This window comes from Callospermophilus lateralis, unplaced genomic scaffold (assembly GCF_048772815.1).
Source record: "Callospermophilus lateralis isolate mCalLat2 unplaced genomic scaffold, mCalLat2.hap1 Scaffold_182, whole genome shotgun sequence".
Taxonomy (NCBI): Eukaryota; Metazoa; Chordata; class Mammalia; order Rodentia; family Sciuridae; genus Callospermophilus; species Callospermophilus lateralis.
In genome coordinates this window covers 1,008,440-1,023,673 of record NW_027512854.1, presented here as the reverse complement: position 1 = coordinate 1,023,673, position 15,234 = coordinate 1,008,440, and the positions used below count along the sequence as shown (strand labels likewise).

The window sequence follows — 15,234 nt, the reverse complement described above, 5'->3', positions numbered from 1 at the left end:
AAAAAGAAGAGAGCTTTGTGTCAGCCTGACATGAATTCCATTCTTGACCCTCCTACTTAGTGGCCATGTGTATTTAGGCAAATCATGAAGCTGGTGTGGAAAAATATTCCCTCTCATCTTTGATTATATTTCCAAATCAGAGTGGAAGAGGAATGTCAGAAACAGCCAGATGTTCCTTCAGAGATATGACAAAACAAGTAATGACTTGTCTAACTCTAAACTGGACAAAAATTTGAAACAACATATTACCTGGCCCTGTTCTGGCTCTAAGAAAATGTAAAACTTGAGAATTGTTCTTCTTTTCTCATTTTTTTTTCATTACACAAAATTTGTGGCATATTTCCAATGTGCCAACCAGTAAGCTAATACAAAGGATACTTGGGAAAGCAAATATAGAGGTGGTTCCTTTGGAGTGGTTTGCAGGTTACCAGATTCTCCCATGTAAACTGTCTGTGATGTGAAAATAGACGTCATGGATGATCCTTACTACAGATGACAAAACGGAAGCCAAGGGCCAGAAAAATCTGAGTTTGTCACAAGGAAATGGAGTCAGAAGCCAGTCTCAAACAGTTTGCTCCAAAGTCATTGCTCTTTGCATCGTACCTGTGGTATTTCCATTTTTGTACCAATAGCATCGCCGACAGTCTGTTTGGTGTTAAACAGGTGACAACATCCTTTTTGTTTTTTGTACTGGGGATTGAACTCAGGGACACTCAACCACTGAGCCACATCCCCAGCACTATTTTGTATTCTATTTAGAGACAGGGTCTCACTGAGTTGCTTAGCACTTCGATTTTGCTGAGGCTGGCTTTGAACTTGCAATCCTCCTGCCTTAGCAACCCGCTCCCAGATGCTGGGATGACAGGCATATGCCACTGTGCCCAGCAACAATGTAATTTTGCTTACGCTATCCCACGTAATTCTGTGATGTAGATATTTTTATTTTCTCAGTATCTCATTAATAATATTGAGGCCCAGACAGATGTAGTGGCCCATCTAAATTCACCGAACTAGTTAAAAACAGAGCAGAAACTGGATTCTAAGATAACAGATTCTGTCTACCATACATGCACTCCCTCTTTAAGTATTTCCAAATTCAGAATGTTTGGGTCCTATTTTGATGATCTTAGATTATTTCCATAACCTATGTAAATTATAATTAAATTTCTGCTAATAGGCCATGTTGTGGCAAAACCTCAACAAACAGTGAGCTGAGACCCGCAGGCTTGGAAAGTTATTTATGGCAAGCTCTGAGGGCTGCTGTTACTCAATATATGTTGCTGCAGCAAAGCATTTACTTGTCTACGCAAGCTGGCTACTCAACTACATTTTTCTTTATTCCCCCTCAGCAAAAATGGGGAAACCAGTTTCCTGCATATGGAAGCATTTCTATACTGCTAGATTTCCTGATGAGGATTAGGTGGGATGGAGGAAGCAGAATTTGCAACTCTTCATCAGAAGAAATAGATATTTCTGAGTGAGGCTGATTGGACCAGGTCTGCATTGCCAAAGATATCTCAAAAAAATTTTTTTTTTTTTGTTTTTATCCCCTTTCTACTGTTTGTAAAAGTAAGTGCTCTCTCAATCTGCTTATTACCTTCAAGGACAGAAAATCTATACTTCTTCTTTTCCTCTCTTTTTCTTATTGTGCTGATCTCTGTGGTGGGTTCACTTTCTACTCTCAGCTCCTAAATGGGCACATACAAGGAGGTGAATGAAGGCTTCCTTAGGTGCTGTGGCCACACAAAGTCTTTCCAGTTATAATCCCAAATGTGTAAGTGCTGTCTGAATAGATGGCACCTTTAAATTTGGCATGCCCAGCATAATGTCATGAGTAAATCTATATATAACACATTATTCTCTTCTCAAAACAAAGGGCTTCTCAAGCTGTCAAGGGCGTGACAGACAATACGGCACATGATTTTAGTGTTCTAAAAAATACCATATTTCTCCTTCAACATTTTCCCCTTGATGTGGTTGGATCATTATATGACTCTGGTCTGCTTCATCAGGTAGAGACCTGTCCAGGGTACAGGAACTCATCTCCTTTGCTGCTTAGAAACACAGGTGAACAGGAAGAAACCTGAAGCATCTGAGTGACTTGGTGGGAGGTAGGGACACTTCTAAACTAGAGGGTTCAATGCACCCCAGGTACTCTGTTGCCTCAAGGTTGTCTGAGAGGGTGTGAATGTGTGGCTCTCCTCTTGGTTCTCAGGGGCCCTCAGAGGCCTCTCCTTTGTTACTCTTAACACCATGGGCCATCAGGGAAATTATCGCTCCTTTTTACAGATGAGAAAACTGAGGCTCAGAGAGATACTCAGAAGCTTCTCTTAGGTTACACATGAAGTAAGTGATTTGAATTCAGTTTTAACTCTTCATCAGACTTTTCACCTGCTTGAAGGAGGTGTGGGGGCCTTGAAGGTGCTCTTCCCAGGATTTGGAGGGAGGAGAACTGGTCCCTAAGCTCTCCTCCCTCTCTGACACCCTGCAGGATCCTGGACTTTCATAGCTCTAAAGCCCTAGGCAGTGACTCAAAAGGTCTTTCACTTCTGATTTTTAAATTGTATTTACTGCCTTTAGTGTATGTCATATAAATCAAATTCATAAATAGTTAGGATTATAACACTATTCTTTAAAGCACTTAACAGGAGGTCGGGTGGATTGAATTTTTATTTAAATCTGACATCACTATCTTTTTCCCCAGTTCAGCTGAACTCCTAATAGCAAAGCTGATGTGTTTGGCTCCATTCTCCTCCCTCCCTGCTCCATCCCCACACCCTTTGTTTTCTTCCTCCAGGACTGGAACTGGCACAGTGCTAGTGCCTAATAGCTGCTCAATAAAGAACTGCAGTATTGCTTTGCAGTATTGCTTTTTTTAAAAAAATTCATATTTAATTCTCTCTCATACAGAAAGCCACAAAGGTTTTTAAACATTAGTTTAAAAAGCATTAATAATTCATGCCTGCCACAATAAAGTAACTCTTTATAGTGACATATTGAATCAGTATTATCACATGTGCATACTATACTTAGACAATATGCAGATCAATGAAAAACAGGGCCACCTTCTAGGAAGGTTTGAAGAGTTTACAATGTAAAGTCCATTTAATACTGTATCTGAAGCCATGCCTAATTTTCTAGAACACTTCTGGTTCCCATAATTTCAGTTTTTTTTCCTAACAAAGGCAAATGATTACATGTCTAGTGAAATAAAGTTCTACCTTCATACCACAGTTAGTGCTTTTTATAAGTTCATCAATTGAAAGAAAGCAAATCAGGAGCTTTGATTTAGAGAAATTAAGTCTCTGTTGTTTGATGGCACAAGAAATCCTATTGAGTGGACCAGCAAATATACAACCCTCTGCTTTTAGAATCTAGGACCCAAAAGACACTGCAGATCTGTATGGAGGGTATGATAGGTGTGATGCATGATACTATTTACAAGAAGTATGCAAGTTGACTGTTATTAGCCCCATTTTATAGACAAAAAAACCAAGGCTCAGCATCACATGGCTAGGCATTGACAGAACAAAGAGTTAGACTCTGGTCCGTGGAATTCCTCAGCCGATGTTCTTTCTACCACTGCCACGCTGCTGCTTGGGGACCTTGATCTCTTCCTCTGTGCAGAATTCACTGGTGTACAGCACTCCAAGCTAAGAACCATTGCCTCAAAATGACAGAGGAAAATGGAGTTGGTCAGATGTGACCCAAAGCAAAGATCTAATTCAGAATCATTTAGTTTCCTGTCTGCCACCTGAGACCACACTCATATTTCTCCAGTGCAGGGGCCTTGTTGGAGGAAGACCCACAGACCTACTCTCTCAGACTGCCTTTTTATGGCAGCCCTGCTGCCAAACGACTTCCCAGTTACTAACATTTAAAATCACACTTGCTACATGACAGTCGAAACACCCATGCCTATACTCAAAATCTCTCTTGCTGGCTTTTTAGCAGATCTTGGCTTGCTCTTTCCTCCTGTGCTTGCATCTCTGGGACCTTAGGGCACTCTGGAAAGGCAATGCTCCATGTGTCCTAATGATGCAAGAGGTGGAAAGCACCTCCTGATAAAATTCACAGGCCTCATCACTTGATGCAGCTCACCCTGTATTTTTATGTTAATAATAATAAAAAACCCCTCAAAAATGCTAGCTATGAGTATCTGATGTCTGAATGAGGAAGTACTTCTAAGGATCACAATGGGAAGACATGGTGATGAGAGATATCAGCAATCAACTACATAAAATAAATTTCTGCATACCAAAAATTCATTAAAAAATAAAAGGCAAATAGAAGTGACAAAGGTCTGCTATCTTTAATAGAGATGGATCTTTCATGAATTGAAAAAAAAACTTAGAAAAAAATAGATAAAGGTCATGAACAGAAAATTCACACAAACAGCTAATAAACATGAAAAAGAATTTTGTCTCTCTAGTAATCAAAGGAATATAAATTAAAACAATATTAAAGGACTAGTTTTTGTATATCAATATGTCAAAGGTGAAAAAGAAAGATAATTTCCAATGTTTATAAGCATGTGGGAAGTGGTTTTCCTTTTTGCAGTTTGATGGATATTGAATGAGAAGTTTGCTTCTCATTATTGTCCAACTTTGCATTTCTTTGACTATAAAAAGTTTTTTAAATGTTGATATTCTGTGACCCATTAATTCCAATTCTAGCACTTTGTGCTAAGAAAATAATCAAAGATGGGAACATGAATATGATTATTATAGCATTGCTTGCATTTTAAAAATTGGGTTGAGAGGAACCTAAATACTCAGAAAAAAGAAGTAGTTGAATAAGTTACGGTTTGTGCATTACTATACAAGCACAAAAATTTATAAATAATTGTAATGGCATTAAGAATGCTCATGACATACAGACATACATGTGCATGCATACACACATATACTATATAATCTCAGTTGCTTAAAATGTATCCAGTTCACATATATATACAAAAACAGGAAACTCACATGCATTCAACAGGGATTACTTCTAGGTGGAGGAAATATAGTATTATGTTTATCAATTTTCTTCTCTGCAACATTTTCTATAATGAACATGCATTGCCTTTATAATAAAAATTTCCAATGGTGTTATTAAAAAATCAGAAAAGAAAACATGTAGGTGGCCTGTGTTGGAAACACCACCAACAAAGTCTAACACACTGCAGTCGTAAAGTTAGACAATCCAACGGGAGCCTGCCTGATTACTGTCAATACACCATTGAGGCAGAAAACTTAAAATAAAGCTTTTTTTGTTTTGTTTTGTATTGCTTTTTTCTTTTTGGCAGTGCTGTGAATTGATCCCAGGGCCTTGTACATGCTAGGCAAGTGCTCTACCACTAAGGTGGGCATACCCCAAGACCTTATTAAATGTGCATTAATACCTGCTTAAAAATCAGGTACAATGAACGGGAGATATTTGCTACTACAAAGGTAAAGTGCAGTCAGTTACTATTTGACTTGATATAAAAGAACTGGCTGTTCTAAAAAAAGCACCATTACTTAATATAACAATTCTTCTAAAAATATAAAAAACTATTTTTTTTACTTAAAAGTAATATATGTACATCAGTAAATATTGAAAAAGTAGGGGAAATTGATAGAAGAAAGAGAATTATATTTCCACTATGCAAAGACAACTATAATTCAAATTTCATTGCTGTCTACCCTTAAGATTGGTATTTTATTTTTATTGGTTTATATATGCTCTTCTTTTGTCTGCTCATAACTAAGATTATTAAGATCACAGTATATTTTGTTCTCTAATTAGATAATATTTAAATTGACCTGTCACTTCTTCCTTTTTTTTTGGCATTGGAGGAAAAATCATCATCATTTAAAGGAATTGCAATTCAAAGGACCAAACTAACAAGCAAATTCTATTGCTAAGGTTCTAATATAAGGCTGAGGATCCAGGAGTTGGAGGCTCTGAAGGCATTTTATTGTATTCATATCTACACCAATAGAAATGAAAATGAGACCAATCATGTTTTGTATTTTTAAAGGATTTGTGGTTCTCTGTTCAAAGTATCAAATATTTGGCCAGATGACTTTGGGTCTGTAATTACCATTCATCACAATCACAGCCAGCTGAGTCACATCAGCCAAAGAGGGCTCACCCCCAAATGTCAGAGCTCTCTGAAAAGATTGTTACTAGAGCAAGCAGTAAGAGCCGGGGTGTGTTTGCAACACAGTTGAAAGCCTCTAGAAACTTCTAATACTTGAGGAAAATCTAGATGATATTTTTAATTATCTCCACCCATCACTTGAGAAAACAATGAGTAAATGAAAGAAGACAGGCAGAGAAAATCTTTCTTGTGGAAAAAGTGGTACCCAAGTATGGAGCAATGTGAAAATCAAATTGAGGTTTTGCTGTTTCCTTGATCTTTATTTTTTAAAATTATGAATTTCAAATAATAAATGTTAACATCATAACGGATACTGTTTACCCAGTGCGTCAAGTACTGTGTCCCTTGTACATATTACAAACATCAAATTCTTCCCCAGTCCTTGGTCTTTATTCAACCTCACAAGCTGATGAAACTGACTCACAATGGGAAAGACAGAATTCAAATTCAGTGCTTTATTTTGCTTTGTCATGGATATCTATTTAAAGCAGAGACTGAATTATATCTATCATGCCATTACAAAAGGATCATTTTGGTCTGTAAGAAGAAGACGTTGGAATTTATTATTACGTTTCACAACTGTTCCCATAAGTACCAGCAGTAGGACACTTTGTTAAAAGGTGTTTTTTTCTTCACCCCCTTTTGTATGGTAAATAGCTAGCATGGATCCACAGCCCCTGCAGTGAGGGAGAGCTCTGGGTTCCAGTTTGGCACACATGATTGCATTAACGTCACCATAATTCTGTTGAGGGGGGAAAGAACCTACCAATCAAACAAACAAACAGAACCCACTTTCCCACTTTCAAAAGGAAGCACAACAAAGTTATGTGGCCTGCCTAAGCCCCGCAGCCAGCAAGGGAAAAAACTGGTATCCCCTTCAGTCAAGAGCCATCCTCTTCCACTGAACTATTGTCTCCATGAATCAGAGGGATCTCTTCTCACACAACCACAGAATTTAGAGGAGGAGGGCATCTTAAGAAGCTCCTTATAACAACTATCTGGGGCGAAGAACAATGAGCTGAGAGGACAGTGATTTTGCATGGGTCACACAGGGAAGGAATGGCAGAGTAGAATGTCTGCTCCCAATCTGGCATCTTAAAAATATTATCTGGTAAAGAACTGATGGTCACAGGTGGGAGTTTTACTGGTAGCTTCTCAACTATCAGTCTTTGACTTCCTAGGATCAGTCTAGTTTGCGTGTTATCTTCCTCTTCTCTCATTCTTTCACATCAAAGGCCCTCAGCCACAGTGCAATGTCAATCCTCTGGAAGAGGGAGGAGCCCAGCTGTTTCTATGCCTCCTTTCATAACCTTGTCCTAGGCTCAGAGCTAGACAGACCCACAGATAACATTTAGGAACACAGAGCACCCCACTTCTACTGACAGTAAATGGCTCATGAACCCCTGAGCCTCCCATTCTTGCTCACGTTCTAGACAACTCTTGTCTTCTAGCCTGAAAAATGCTTTTATGAACTCTCAATTTCCCCACAGTCTCCCCATCTGCTCAGGGCCTCTGTGCTCAGTCCTTAAGTTGGAACACAAGAAAAGAAAAACCAGGAATTAGTCTAAACTTCAGAACATTCTGTGTAGCATGGTTCTGAGGGTCACTGCTGACGACAGAGGGCTGACAGCCACATGTACAACTTTCTACAGCCACTTGGGCCTTTCCCCAAGTGCAGGAGTGCAGCAATAAACCACAGCTTGACCTTTCTGCTCAGTCCCTTGGCTGTGTTTTGGGATGTCTCGTCTCCCTTAGAGTTTGCTAGAATTGGCTGGAGAACAGTCTTGACTCAAACAACTGAAAAATATACTTAACACTGCATTGATTTTCCATATAATTTTATAAGCACAAACATTCTCTTTCATTTCCTGACAAACAACTATATTCCCCAAAGTGTCCAATAAAAATCAGTAATTTGCACATCACTGTCTTCTCCAGTGGCTATTGTTTGAGGTTAGTCACCAAGGCCAAGGTCTTTCTCCTGCTGCCTCTACCCCTCTTTCCCTACCCCCAAACAAACCAGAAAGTGGAATGGGAAGTTGTTCGGGTGGTGGCTACATAGGCCTTCCTAACACTGTGTTCAATGTCCTTTTTGGAAAAAAGATAATTTTCAAGCAATGCATAATTTCTCAAGCATGGAAAAAAGGAAGCTAGGGGCAAAGAAGAAAACTGCTACAGCAGCCTCGGCACTGCCTCCAACTCTGAGATGCACAGCCTGCACCCGCTACCACCCCTCTGCCTCCCCTCAGGCTCACCCAACCCCTGAGCAACCACAACTCCGCCCCATTCTTTCCTGCAAAGCTAAGATGATTAATTCAATGACTGACAAGTGTCTGAATCCAAGTGGGCACCGGGTCCTCCATGGCAGGTGTTACGGACAGTTGCATCATAAGACAAGCAAAGGCAGGAGTGGAAACTGAAAGTGGGAGGTCCTCCTTGCTAAGATTCTTTTTGCTGTGCCCTCTCCTCCCAGCACTAGGGACATTTCTTGAATCTCCTCCTCACATCCAGGACAGCCTTTCCTCCCAACCAAACTGTCTGAAACATGACCCAGGTAGCAGCACAGAAAGAAAGAGAAAGGTGTAGATTCTCACTCAGAAGCCAGTTCTCCTCCGTCCTGGAGACACACAATCCTCAGGAGATAGGATACTGTGGTTGCCAGGGGGACCCGAAATACCGGTTTGTCACAATCCTGAAGGAATTGGCTCCCAATGCAGAGACGGAAGATGTCAGTCATTCAAAACCTGATGTGGCTCAGCCTGAAGTGGAAAAAGAAGAAGCCAAAAAATAAAAATAAAAAAAAGCATTCCTCAGGAACGGGTAAGCAGAGAAGCATAGTAGTTATGGCCACGCACTCCCCGGCAAGAAACGCTAAAGCCCCATCAGTCCAGACTGAGCCAGGACCTTGTGTGTGGGTCGTGTCAGGAAGTGTGCATTCTTGCTTGGTGTTTAGGTGTTGTTGTGTTTTTTTTTCCTCCCCTTTTCCCTGAGCCCTGGCACTGGGGAGTGTGGAATGGCTCAACCTGTTGTAATCGAACATGTGGGTTGCTGCTTGTTGCAAAGATATTGCAGCAGCCTCTTTATTACAGGAGGCTGTTCTTGGATGCTCAGAATTAATTTCCTTGTCTGTGGCTGCCTGCTTGTGCTCTTGGCTGGGGGTGGGGTGGGGTGCTGGGTAGGAGTACGGACTGTAGGAAAAAGGGGACAGTGGGCAGAAAGGGACTGACAGTGACTTGATGCTCCCCAGAGTTCCCATGTGCTGGGAAGCATGGGCCTGAGGACCACCTTGGGTCTGGCACATGTCAGACAGGAGGACAAACCAAGACATTCTCTATGTATAGTTGGGCTCTAATATCCCTAGCCCTTAATCCTACCCCCAGAACTTTGCCTCCAACATAAATGATGACTCCTGGCATCTTAGGCTTCCCGGTCACAGCATACTCAGAAGGTAGCACAATCCAGCAGAAACAGCAAAGGCACTCACTCACCCACTTTTGGCTCATTCGCTCACTTATGCATTTGCTCCTGCATGCATGCACTTTCAGTCCATTCCCGTACTCATTCATTCGTCCTTATGTTCATTTGTTCATGTATTAATTCTTTCATCCATTCTCATACTCATTTGCCTATTCAATATTCACTCATTTGTATATATACTCATTAACAAATATTAATTTACATTATCACTCATCCACATGTTCATGCATTCTCTTATTAATCCATTCATGCAATCCATGCCCTAGCCTGTATGCATTCATTTTTGCGTATGTGCAACATTTGCTTTGCTTGCAAGTGCTAGTTCTTATATCTGTTCCATTCTTTCATTCAATCATTCATTTACTAACATTTAGATTTTTTCAATCATCTTTATGTGTACTTCTGTATGCACTCATTCACTTAACCTCTCATCTGTTTAAGACACATTCTAGGTTCTACTGTGTGTTTGGTGAAAAGAAGAATGAGGCACTCTTCCTGATGGAATTGAGGACAGAAGACTTGGCCAGACTAACATGAAGAGGAAGGCAATAGGTGCATAACATAGAAGTGGGCAGAGAGTGGCCAGAAGAGGTTGGTTGTAAGGAGGGCTGAGGGACCCAGTGGGGGGTGGGAGCATCTGACTTAGATTCAGATTAATTAATTAATTAATTAATTAATTAATTTGGTTAGTGAACCAGATGAGAGGCCTTGAACTTCACTCTCCATTCATGATAGCTTTGCAGTTGCTTAATTATTCTCTCTGAAGCTCAGTCTCCTCATCTGTAAAATGGTGAGGAATACTGTGGATGGCTCTGGGTGGTTGGGAGGAATAGCTGGAGGTGACATATGTCGAGAGCCTCACAGATTAAAAAGGTGCTCTGTAAATGTTTATTTTCTTTCTGCTTCCCCTCTAAATTCCCTTTCCAAATCTCTATCAGCAAGTTCACCTTTACCTTCTCTGGGGAAAGTGCTGGAGAGCAGCCCTGCATCCAGGCTGCTGGTCAGGCTGGGAGAGCCAGAAGTTAATCTCCCAGAGGGTTTTAGATCTTAGAGGACCCTGGAGAAGGGCTGAGGGAAACTGTCACAGTCTTTCAGATGTAAAACCTGCCAAGTGAATTGGCCAAAGGAATCTATTAGCACAGGATTTGTACAAACCCTCTTCACTGGGTGAAAGGGGATGAAGGATTTTACTAAGCACTGAGTGAGATCAGAGTTTGGGAGCCACTTTAGAGGGGATGATGGGAAAGGGAGGGGAGGGGTCTGGTTGGCTCAGGGGGTGGGGTGGGGGTTCTTCTTCTGCAGATCTGAGGGGGAGGGGAAGCAGAGAAATTTGCCCTCTGTCCACACCATGTGTGGACACTACCGATATATCCTCTCACTTATTTCTCCCAGCAGCCTCATGAGCCAGAAATTATTACAAATGAGGAAACTAAGAGACTCAGCAATTTGTTCAAGGTCACACAACTAATAAGTGGTAGAAGCAGAATTGAAATGTAGGTCTGATGGACTCCAAAGCCTCTGCTTTCATCCACTGTCTCATGTTCTCATGAAGGGTTTCTACCCTCTGTGGGTAATTTTTTAAAGGTTCATTTAATTAGAATATGAAGGGTCATTATCTAAAGATTTCTTACTATTTTTTATAAGTGAAACTTGGAAGTGTGAATGGCAGTAGGCCAAAGTCTGCAAGGGAATATACAGGGATTTTAATATCAGAGTCATGTACAATACATGTGTATGGTATATATCATTTTCATTTTTATTGTGAAATACTCTGAGTAGTGGGAAACATAAACATGATATCAAACACAAATGGCTCCATGGTTTACCATCTTGCTCCAAAGCTAGGGTTCTGGGGCTGGGGCTATCTTGGAAGGACTGGTTTTGTAGCCTAGGCTTTCAGTAAAAAATTGTTTGGTGCTGGTGTTCCAGATATGCAGCCACAGACATGGCAAGAACAGGAGTAATCAGAGGGCTATTGCTTGGAAGGAGGGTCTGTGTTATGAATAAATTGTGCCTAGCAGCTCCTATACCTTAGGATGTGACTGTATTTAGAGACAGGGCCTTCAAGTAGGTAGAAACAGAGACCCTGTCTCAAAATTTAAAAAAAGGGCTGGGGATGTGGCTCAGTAGCTAAGCACCCCTGAGTTCAATATCCCCGGTACAAAAAAAAAAAAAATAAGTTACATTAAAATGTGGGCCTTCGAAGCTGGGCGTGGTGGTGCATGCCTCCTCAGGGGTGGGAGGCTGAGGCAGGTGGATCTCAAGTTCAAAGCTAGCCTCAGCAACTTAGTGAGGCCTTAAGCAACTCAGTGAGATCCTGTCTCTAAATAAAACTCAAAAAAGGGCTGGGGACATGGCTCAGTGGTTAAGGGCTCTTGGGTTCAATCCCTGGGACCAAAAAATAAAATAAATTAAGAATGAAGGCCTTCAGATGGGTCCTAGTCTAATCTGACTTGGGCCCTTCTAAGAACAGAAGACCAGGACATAAAAGTGACACCAGGGGCTCCTTTGCAGTGGGTGACCTGTGAAGAGGCAACAACAGGGCAGCCATCTGCAAGCCAACCAGAGAGAGATCTCAGAGGAAACCTCCCTGCTGGCACCTTGACTTGGACTCCAGCCTCTAGAACAGAGAAGGAAATGTCTGCTGTTGGTGCCACCCAGGCTGTGGCGTTTGTTTTGGCAACCCTAGCCAGCAGGTTCTCCCCTGGTTCAGTCAGGGAAGAATCTGTGGGGGTCCAGGACAGGGAGGGTGACTTGGGGACATGGGGAACAGTGGCCATGCACAATCAGTAGGGAGGAACTTCAGCATCTTAACAACTACAAAAACCCACCTGGGGCACACTGCTGAATCAGCCCTGAGCACATGTGACATAAACAAAGGGGAAGGAAAGGGGAGAACTTTCCTAGTGAGACAGTCTTAAGTAACCAGAGACAGCGTACCGCACAGGGGCAGGAGGGGTAAACACCCACACCCTCCCCCACCCAGGGAGATCTCAGGTGGGGACAGCATGAAGACCTCAGGGGGGCTGAGCACACTGGCTGGTTTTATTTCCTGAACCCTCCACTAAAACTATAGGAGTTTTGATTGTTTCTAAGACATAATCTGATGAAGACAGGGAGACTGGGAGTGAAGAGATCCACAGTAGCTAACAGCAGGTGACAAGGGACTAGAAAGCCCATTCTGAGTCAGTGGAGGGGGAAGCTGACAGTTGTCCTAATTTCCACTGTCAGACCTGCAAATAGCTCAGGAATTGGCAGCTCCAGGTACTTTTGGAACGCAGAGTGGGAAGAAGTTTGATCCCTGGAACCTCTGCCTCACTTTACCTTTCTGGGAGATTTCATTGCCCACCCAAGGGGGAGCATGCAACAGTGGCTCAGCCCTGCAGGGTGCCAGGTAGAGCTGAGGCAGAACACCACAGTGAACAGCAGGAGGCGACGTGCATATCTGCTCACAGAAAGCAAGATCTGCCCCGCTGCCAGTGCCCGGCCACAGGCCAGACCAGGTTATTACTGCTGCCATAATTGCCACCAATTAGTGAATTAAAACAACAATTAGTGAATTAAACAAATTAAAAGGCTGTGTCCCTTCTGGAGGCCTAAGGCGAATCTTGTGCCTTGCTTTTCTCAACTTGTCAAGCTGCCCACATTCCTTGGCTCAAGCCCTCCTCACTCCAACCTCTGCTTTGTGATTGCATCTCCTCCTTGGAGTCTGAGCCTCTTGCTTCTTTCTTATCACAATTTCTAATTACGGTAAACCCACTGGAGGATCCAAGATACTCTCAAGAACTCTCAAGAACCTTAATTTGAAGACATCTTCAAAGTGTCCTTTGACATCTAAGTAACATATTCATAGGTTTTAAGGATCAGTGCATGGACCTTTTTATTTTGTTGACCACATAGGGCATCAAAAGATTTACTCTGGGGGTCTAGTTAATCTGACCCAAGAAGAAGGGACTAAAGGGACTGATGATAGGGTTTCCCAGCACTTGACTATGCCAGCTCTCCTATGGCAACACTTACATAGACAAACTCCACCTGCGTGCTCAAGTAACTTTCCAGCCTTAAACATTAGCAGACATCTGGGAAAACCATTAGCATGGAAGATGGAGACCAAAATGGAGAAAGGAGACCCAGGGAGATGAAGTCCATGTAGGGAATTGATAATGTGTAAAGAAAATGGTACACATTAGAAGGGTTGGAAGAGAAAGCTGAGATCTTTTAGGAAATAATGCAATAACTAAATACAAAACCAAGGAAGTGAAAAATATGGAAGAAAAGTATGCCGGCATACTAACGTAAGAGATTCCACATTTAAATGATAGGAGTTCCAGAAAGGAAAGCATAGAAAATGGGTAAGGAAATCATCAGTAAAATTATTTAAGGATGTTTTCCAGAATCTAAGGGCATGTGCTTTGAGATCTAAGGGTTCATTGATTGCCTAGATAAAACTATACCTACTCAAGGTACATCATTGTAAGATTTCACAACTTTGGGGACAAGAAGAGTTCTCAAAAGCTTCCAGAGAAGAAAGGGCACCAGGTACAGCTGAGGCAGAACACCACTCTGCCCTGAGAGGAGGAATCTGAAAATCTTTGGTCAGTTCAGTATCACTGTTGGAAACTGGAAGGCAAATGAGTGATACCTTCAAGATCCCAAAGGAATCACTTCCAACTCAATTCTGTGTGTGTGTGGGGGGGCGGGGGATGCAATAGGAAGCCAGGAGAAGGAGGTAGAGTTGAAGACAGCGGTATCCCCAACTAGAGGACATCAGTCTGGGAAGAGAAGGCCAGAGGACTCAGGAGAATGACCACATCCTAGTCCCAGCCCCTCCCAGCCAGTAGCTAGAAGGAGACATCTTGTCATCTCTTAATAAGCCTGAAGTTGCCTTTGTTGCCAAAGATTCAAGAGAAAAGTTTTGTATGGTGAGCCAGCACCTACATAGATGGACTCAATCTCTGAGTCTTTCTCTGTTATTTGGTTCCCTTTTTACAGATCTGCCTCAGTTTTCCCTCTGGTATTCTAGGTCCCCAATGACCCACATCCCACCCATTGCTTGGGGCACTGCCTCCCTGACCACCTCTGCCTGTGACAATCTTTCCCCAGGTGGGGCTGGAGACTGCTTGCTGGGCTCCAGCCATGCGTGAGTAGCTCACTCTGTGATGTTGCTGTGGAGGTTTCCACAGGCCCATACACCCACTTGCAGGGACCATCTATCTGATGTTCTGAGGTGTCTCCTTTGGTCAATGCACTCTAGGCTGGGAACTCTCCACGCCTCAGGATTATCCTCTGCACCAGAATCTTTGCCCAATCCCTACTCCAGGTCTCTTCCTTCATTCCCCTGACTGGGGGGGGGGGGCGTATAGCCCAGGACATATCGTGCCAGAGCACCTTGGCATAGAACACCACTGCCTTTTTGTACCAATACCCTCTTGCTTTCAGATCCTAAAATAGAAACCCAAACCTGAAAATGAGGCTAAGTGGGAAAATGAAGACCCACTCAGCCTATATTTGCCTGGCCAAGTCCTCACCCTTTGCTGTCTACCCGGAGATCACATTTGAACATTGAAGAGTGAGAGGGACATTTATTATGGCAGTCATCTTGAATCTACCCTAATTTTAAAAAG

The 15,234-nt window shown here is 42.3% G+C and overlaps 1 long non-coding RNA gene across 1 annotated transcript; it reads right to left on the bottom strand.

Annotated features, from left to right (window-relative positions):
- Positions 1-3,615: 3,615 nt before the first annotated feature.
- Positions 3,616-9,102, bottom strand: LOC143388808 (uncharacterized). Its single transcript, XR_013090072.1, has 3 exons — positions 9,038-9,102; positions 8,728-8,892; positions 3,616-3,667 (listed from the first exon to the last, which is right to left on the bottom strand). It is a non-coding gene; the product is annotated as an uncharacterized LOC143388808 (long non-coding RNA).
- Between the last annotated feature and the right edge of the window lie 6,132 nt (positions 9,103-15,234).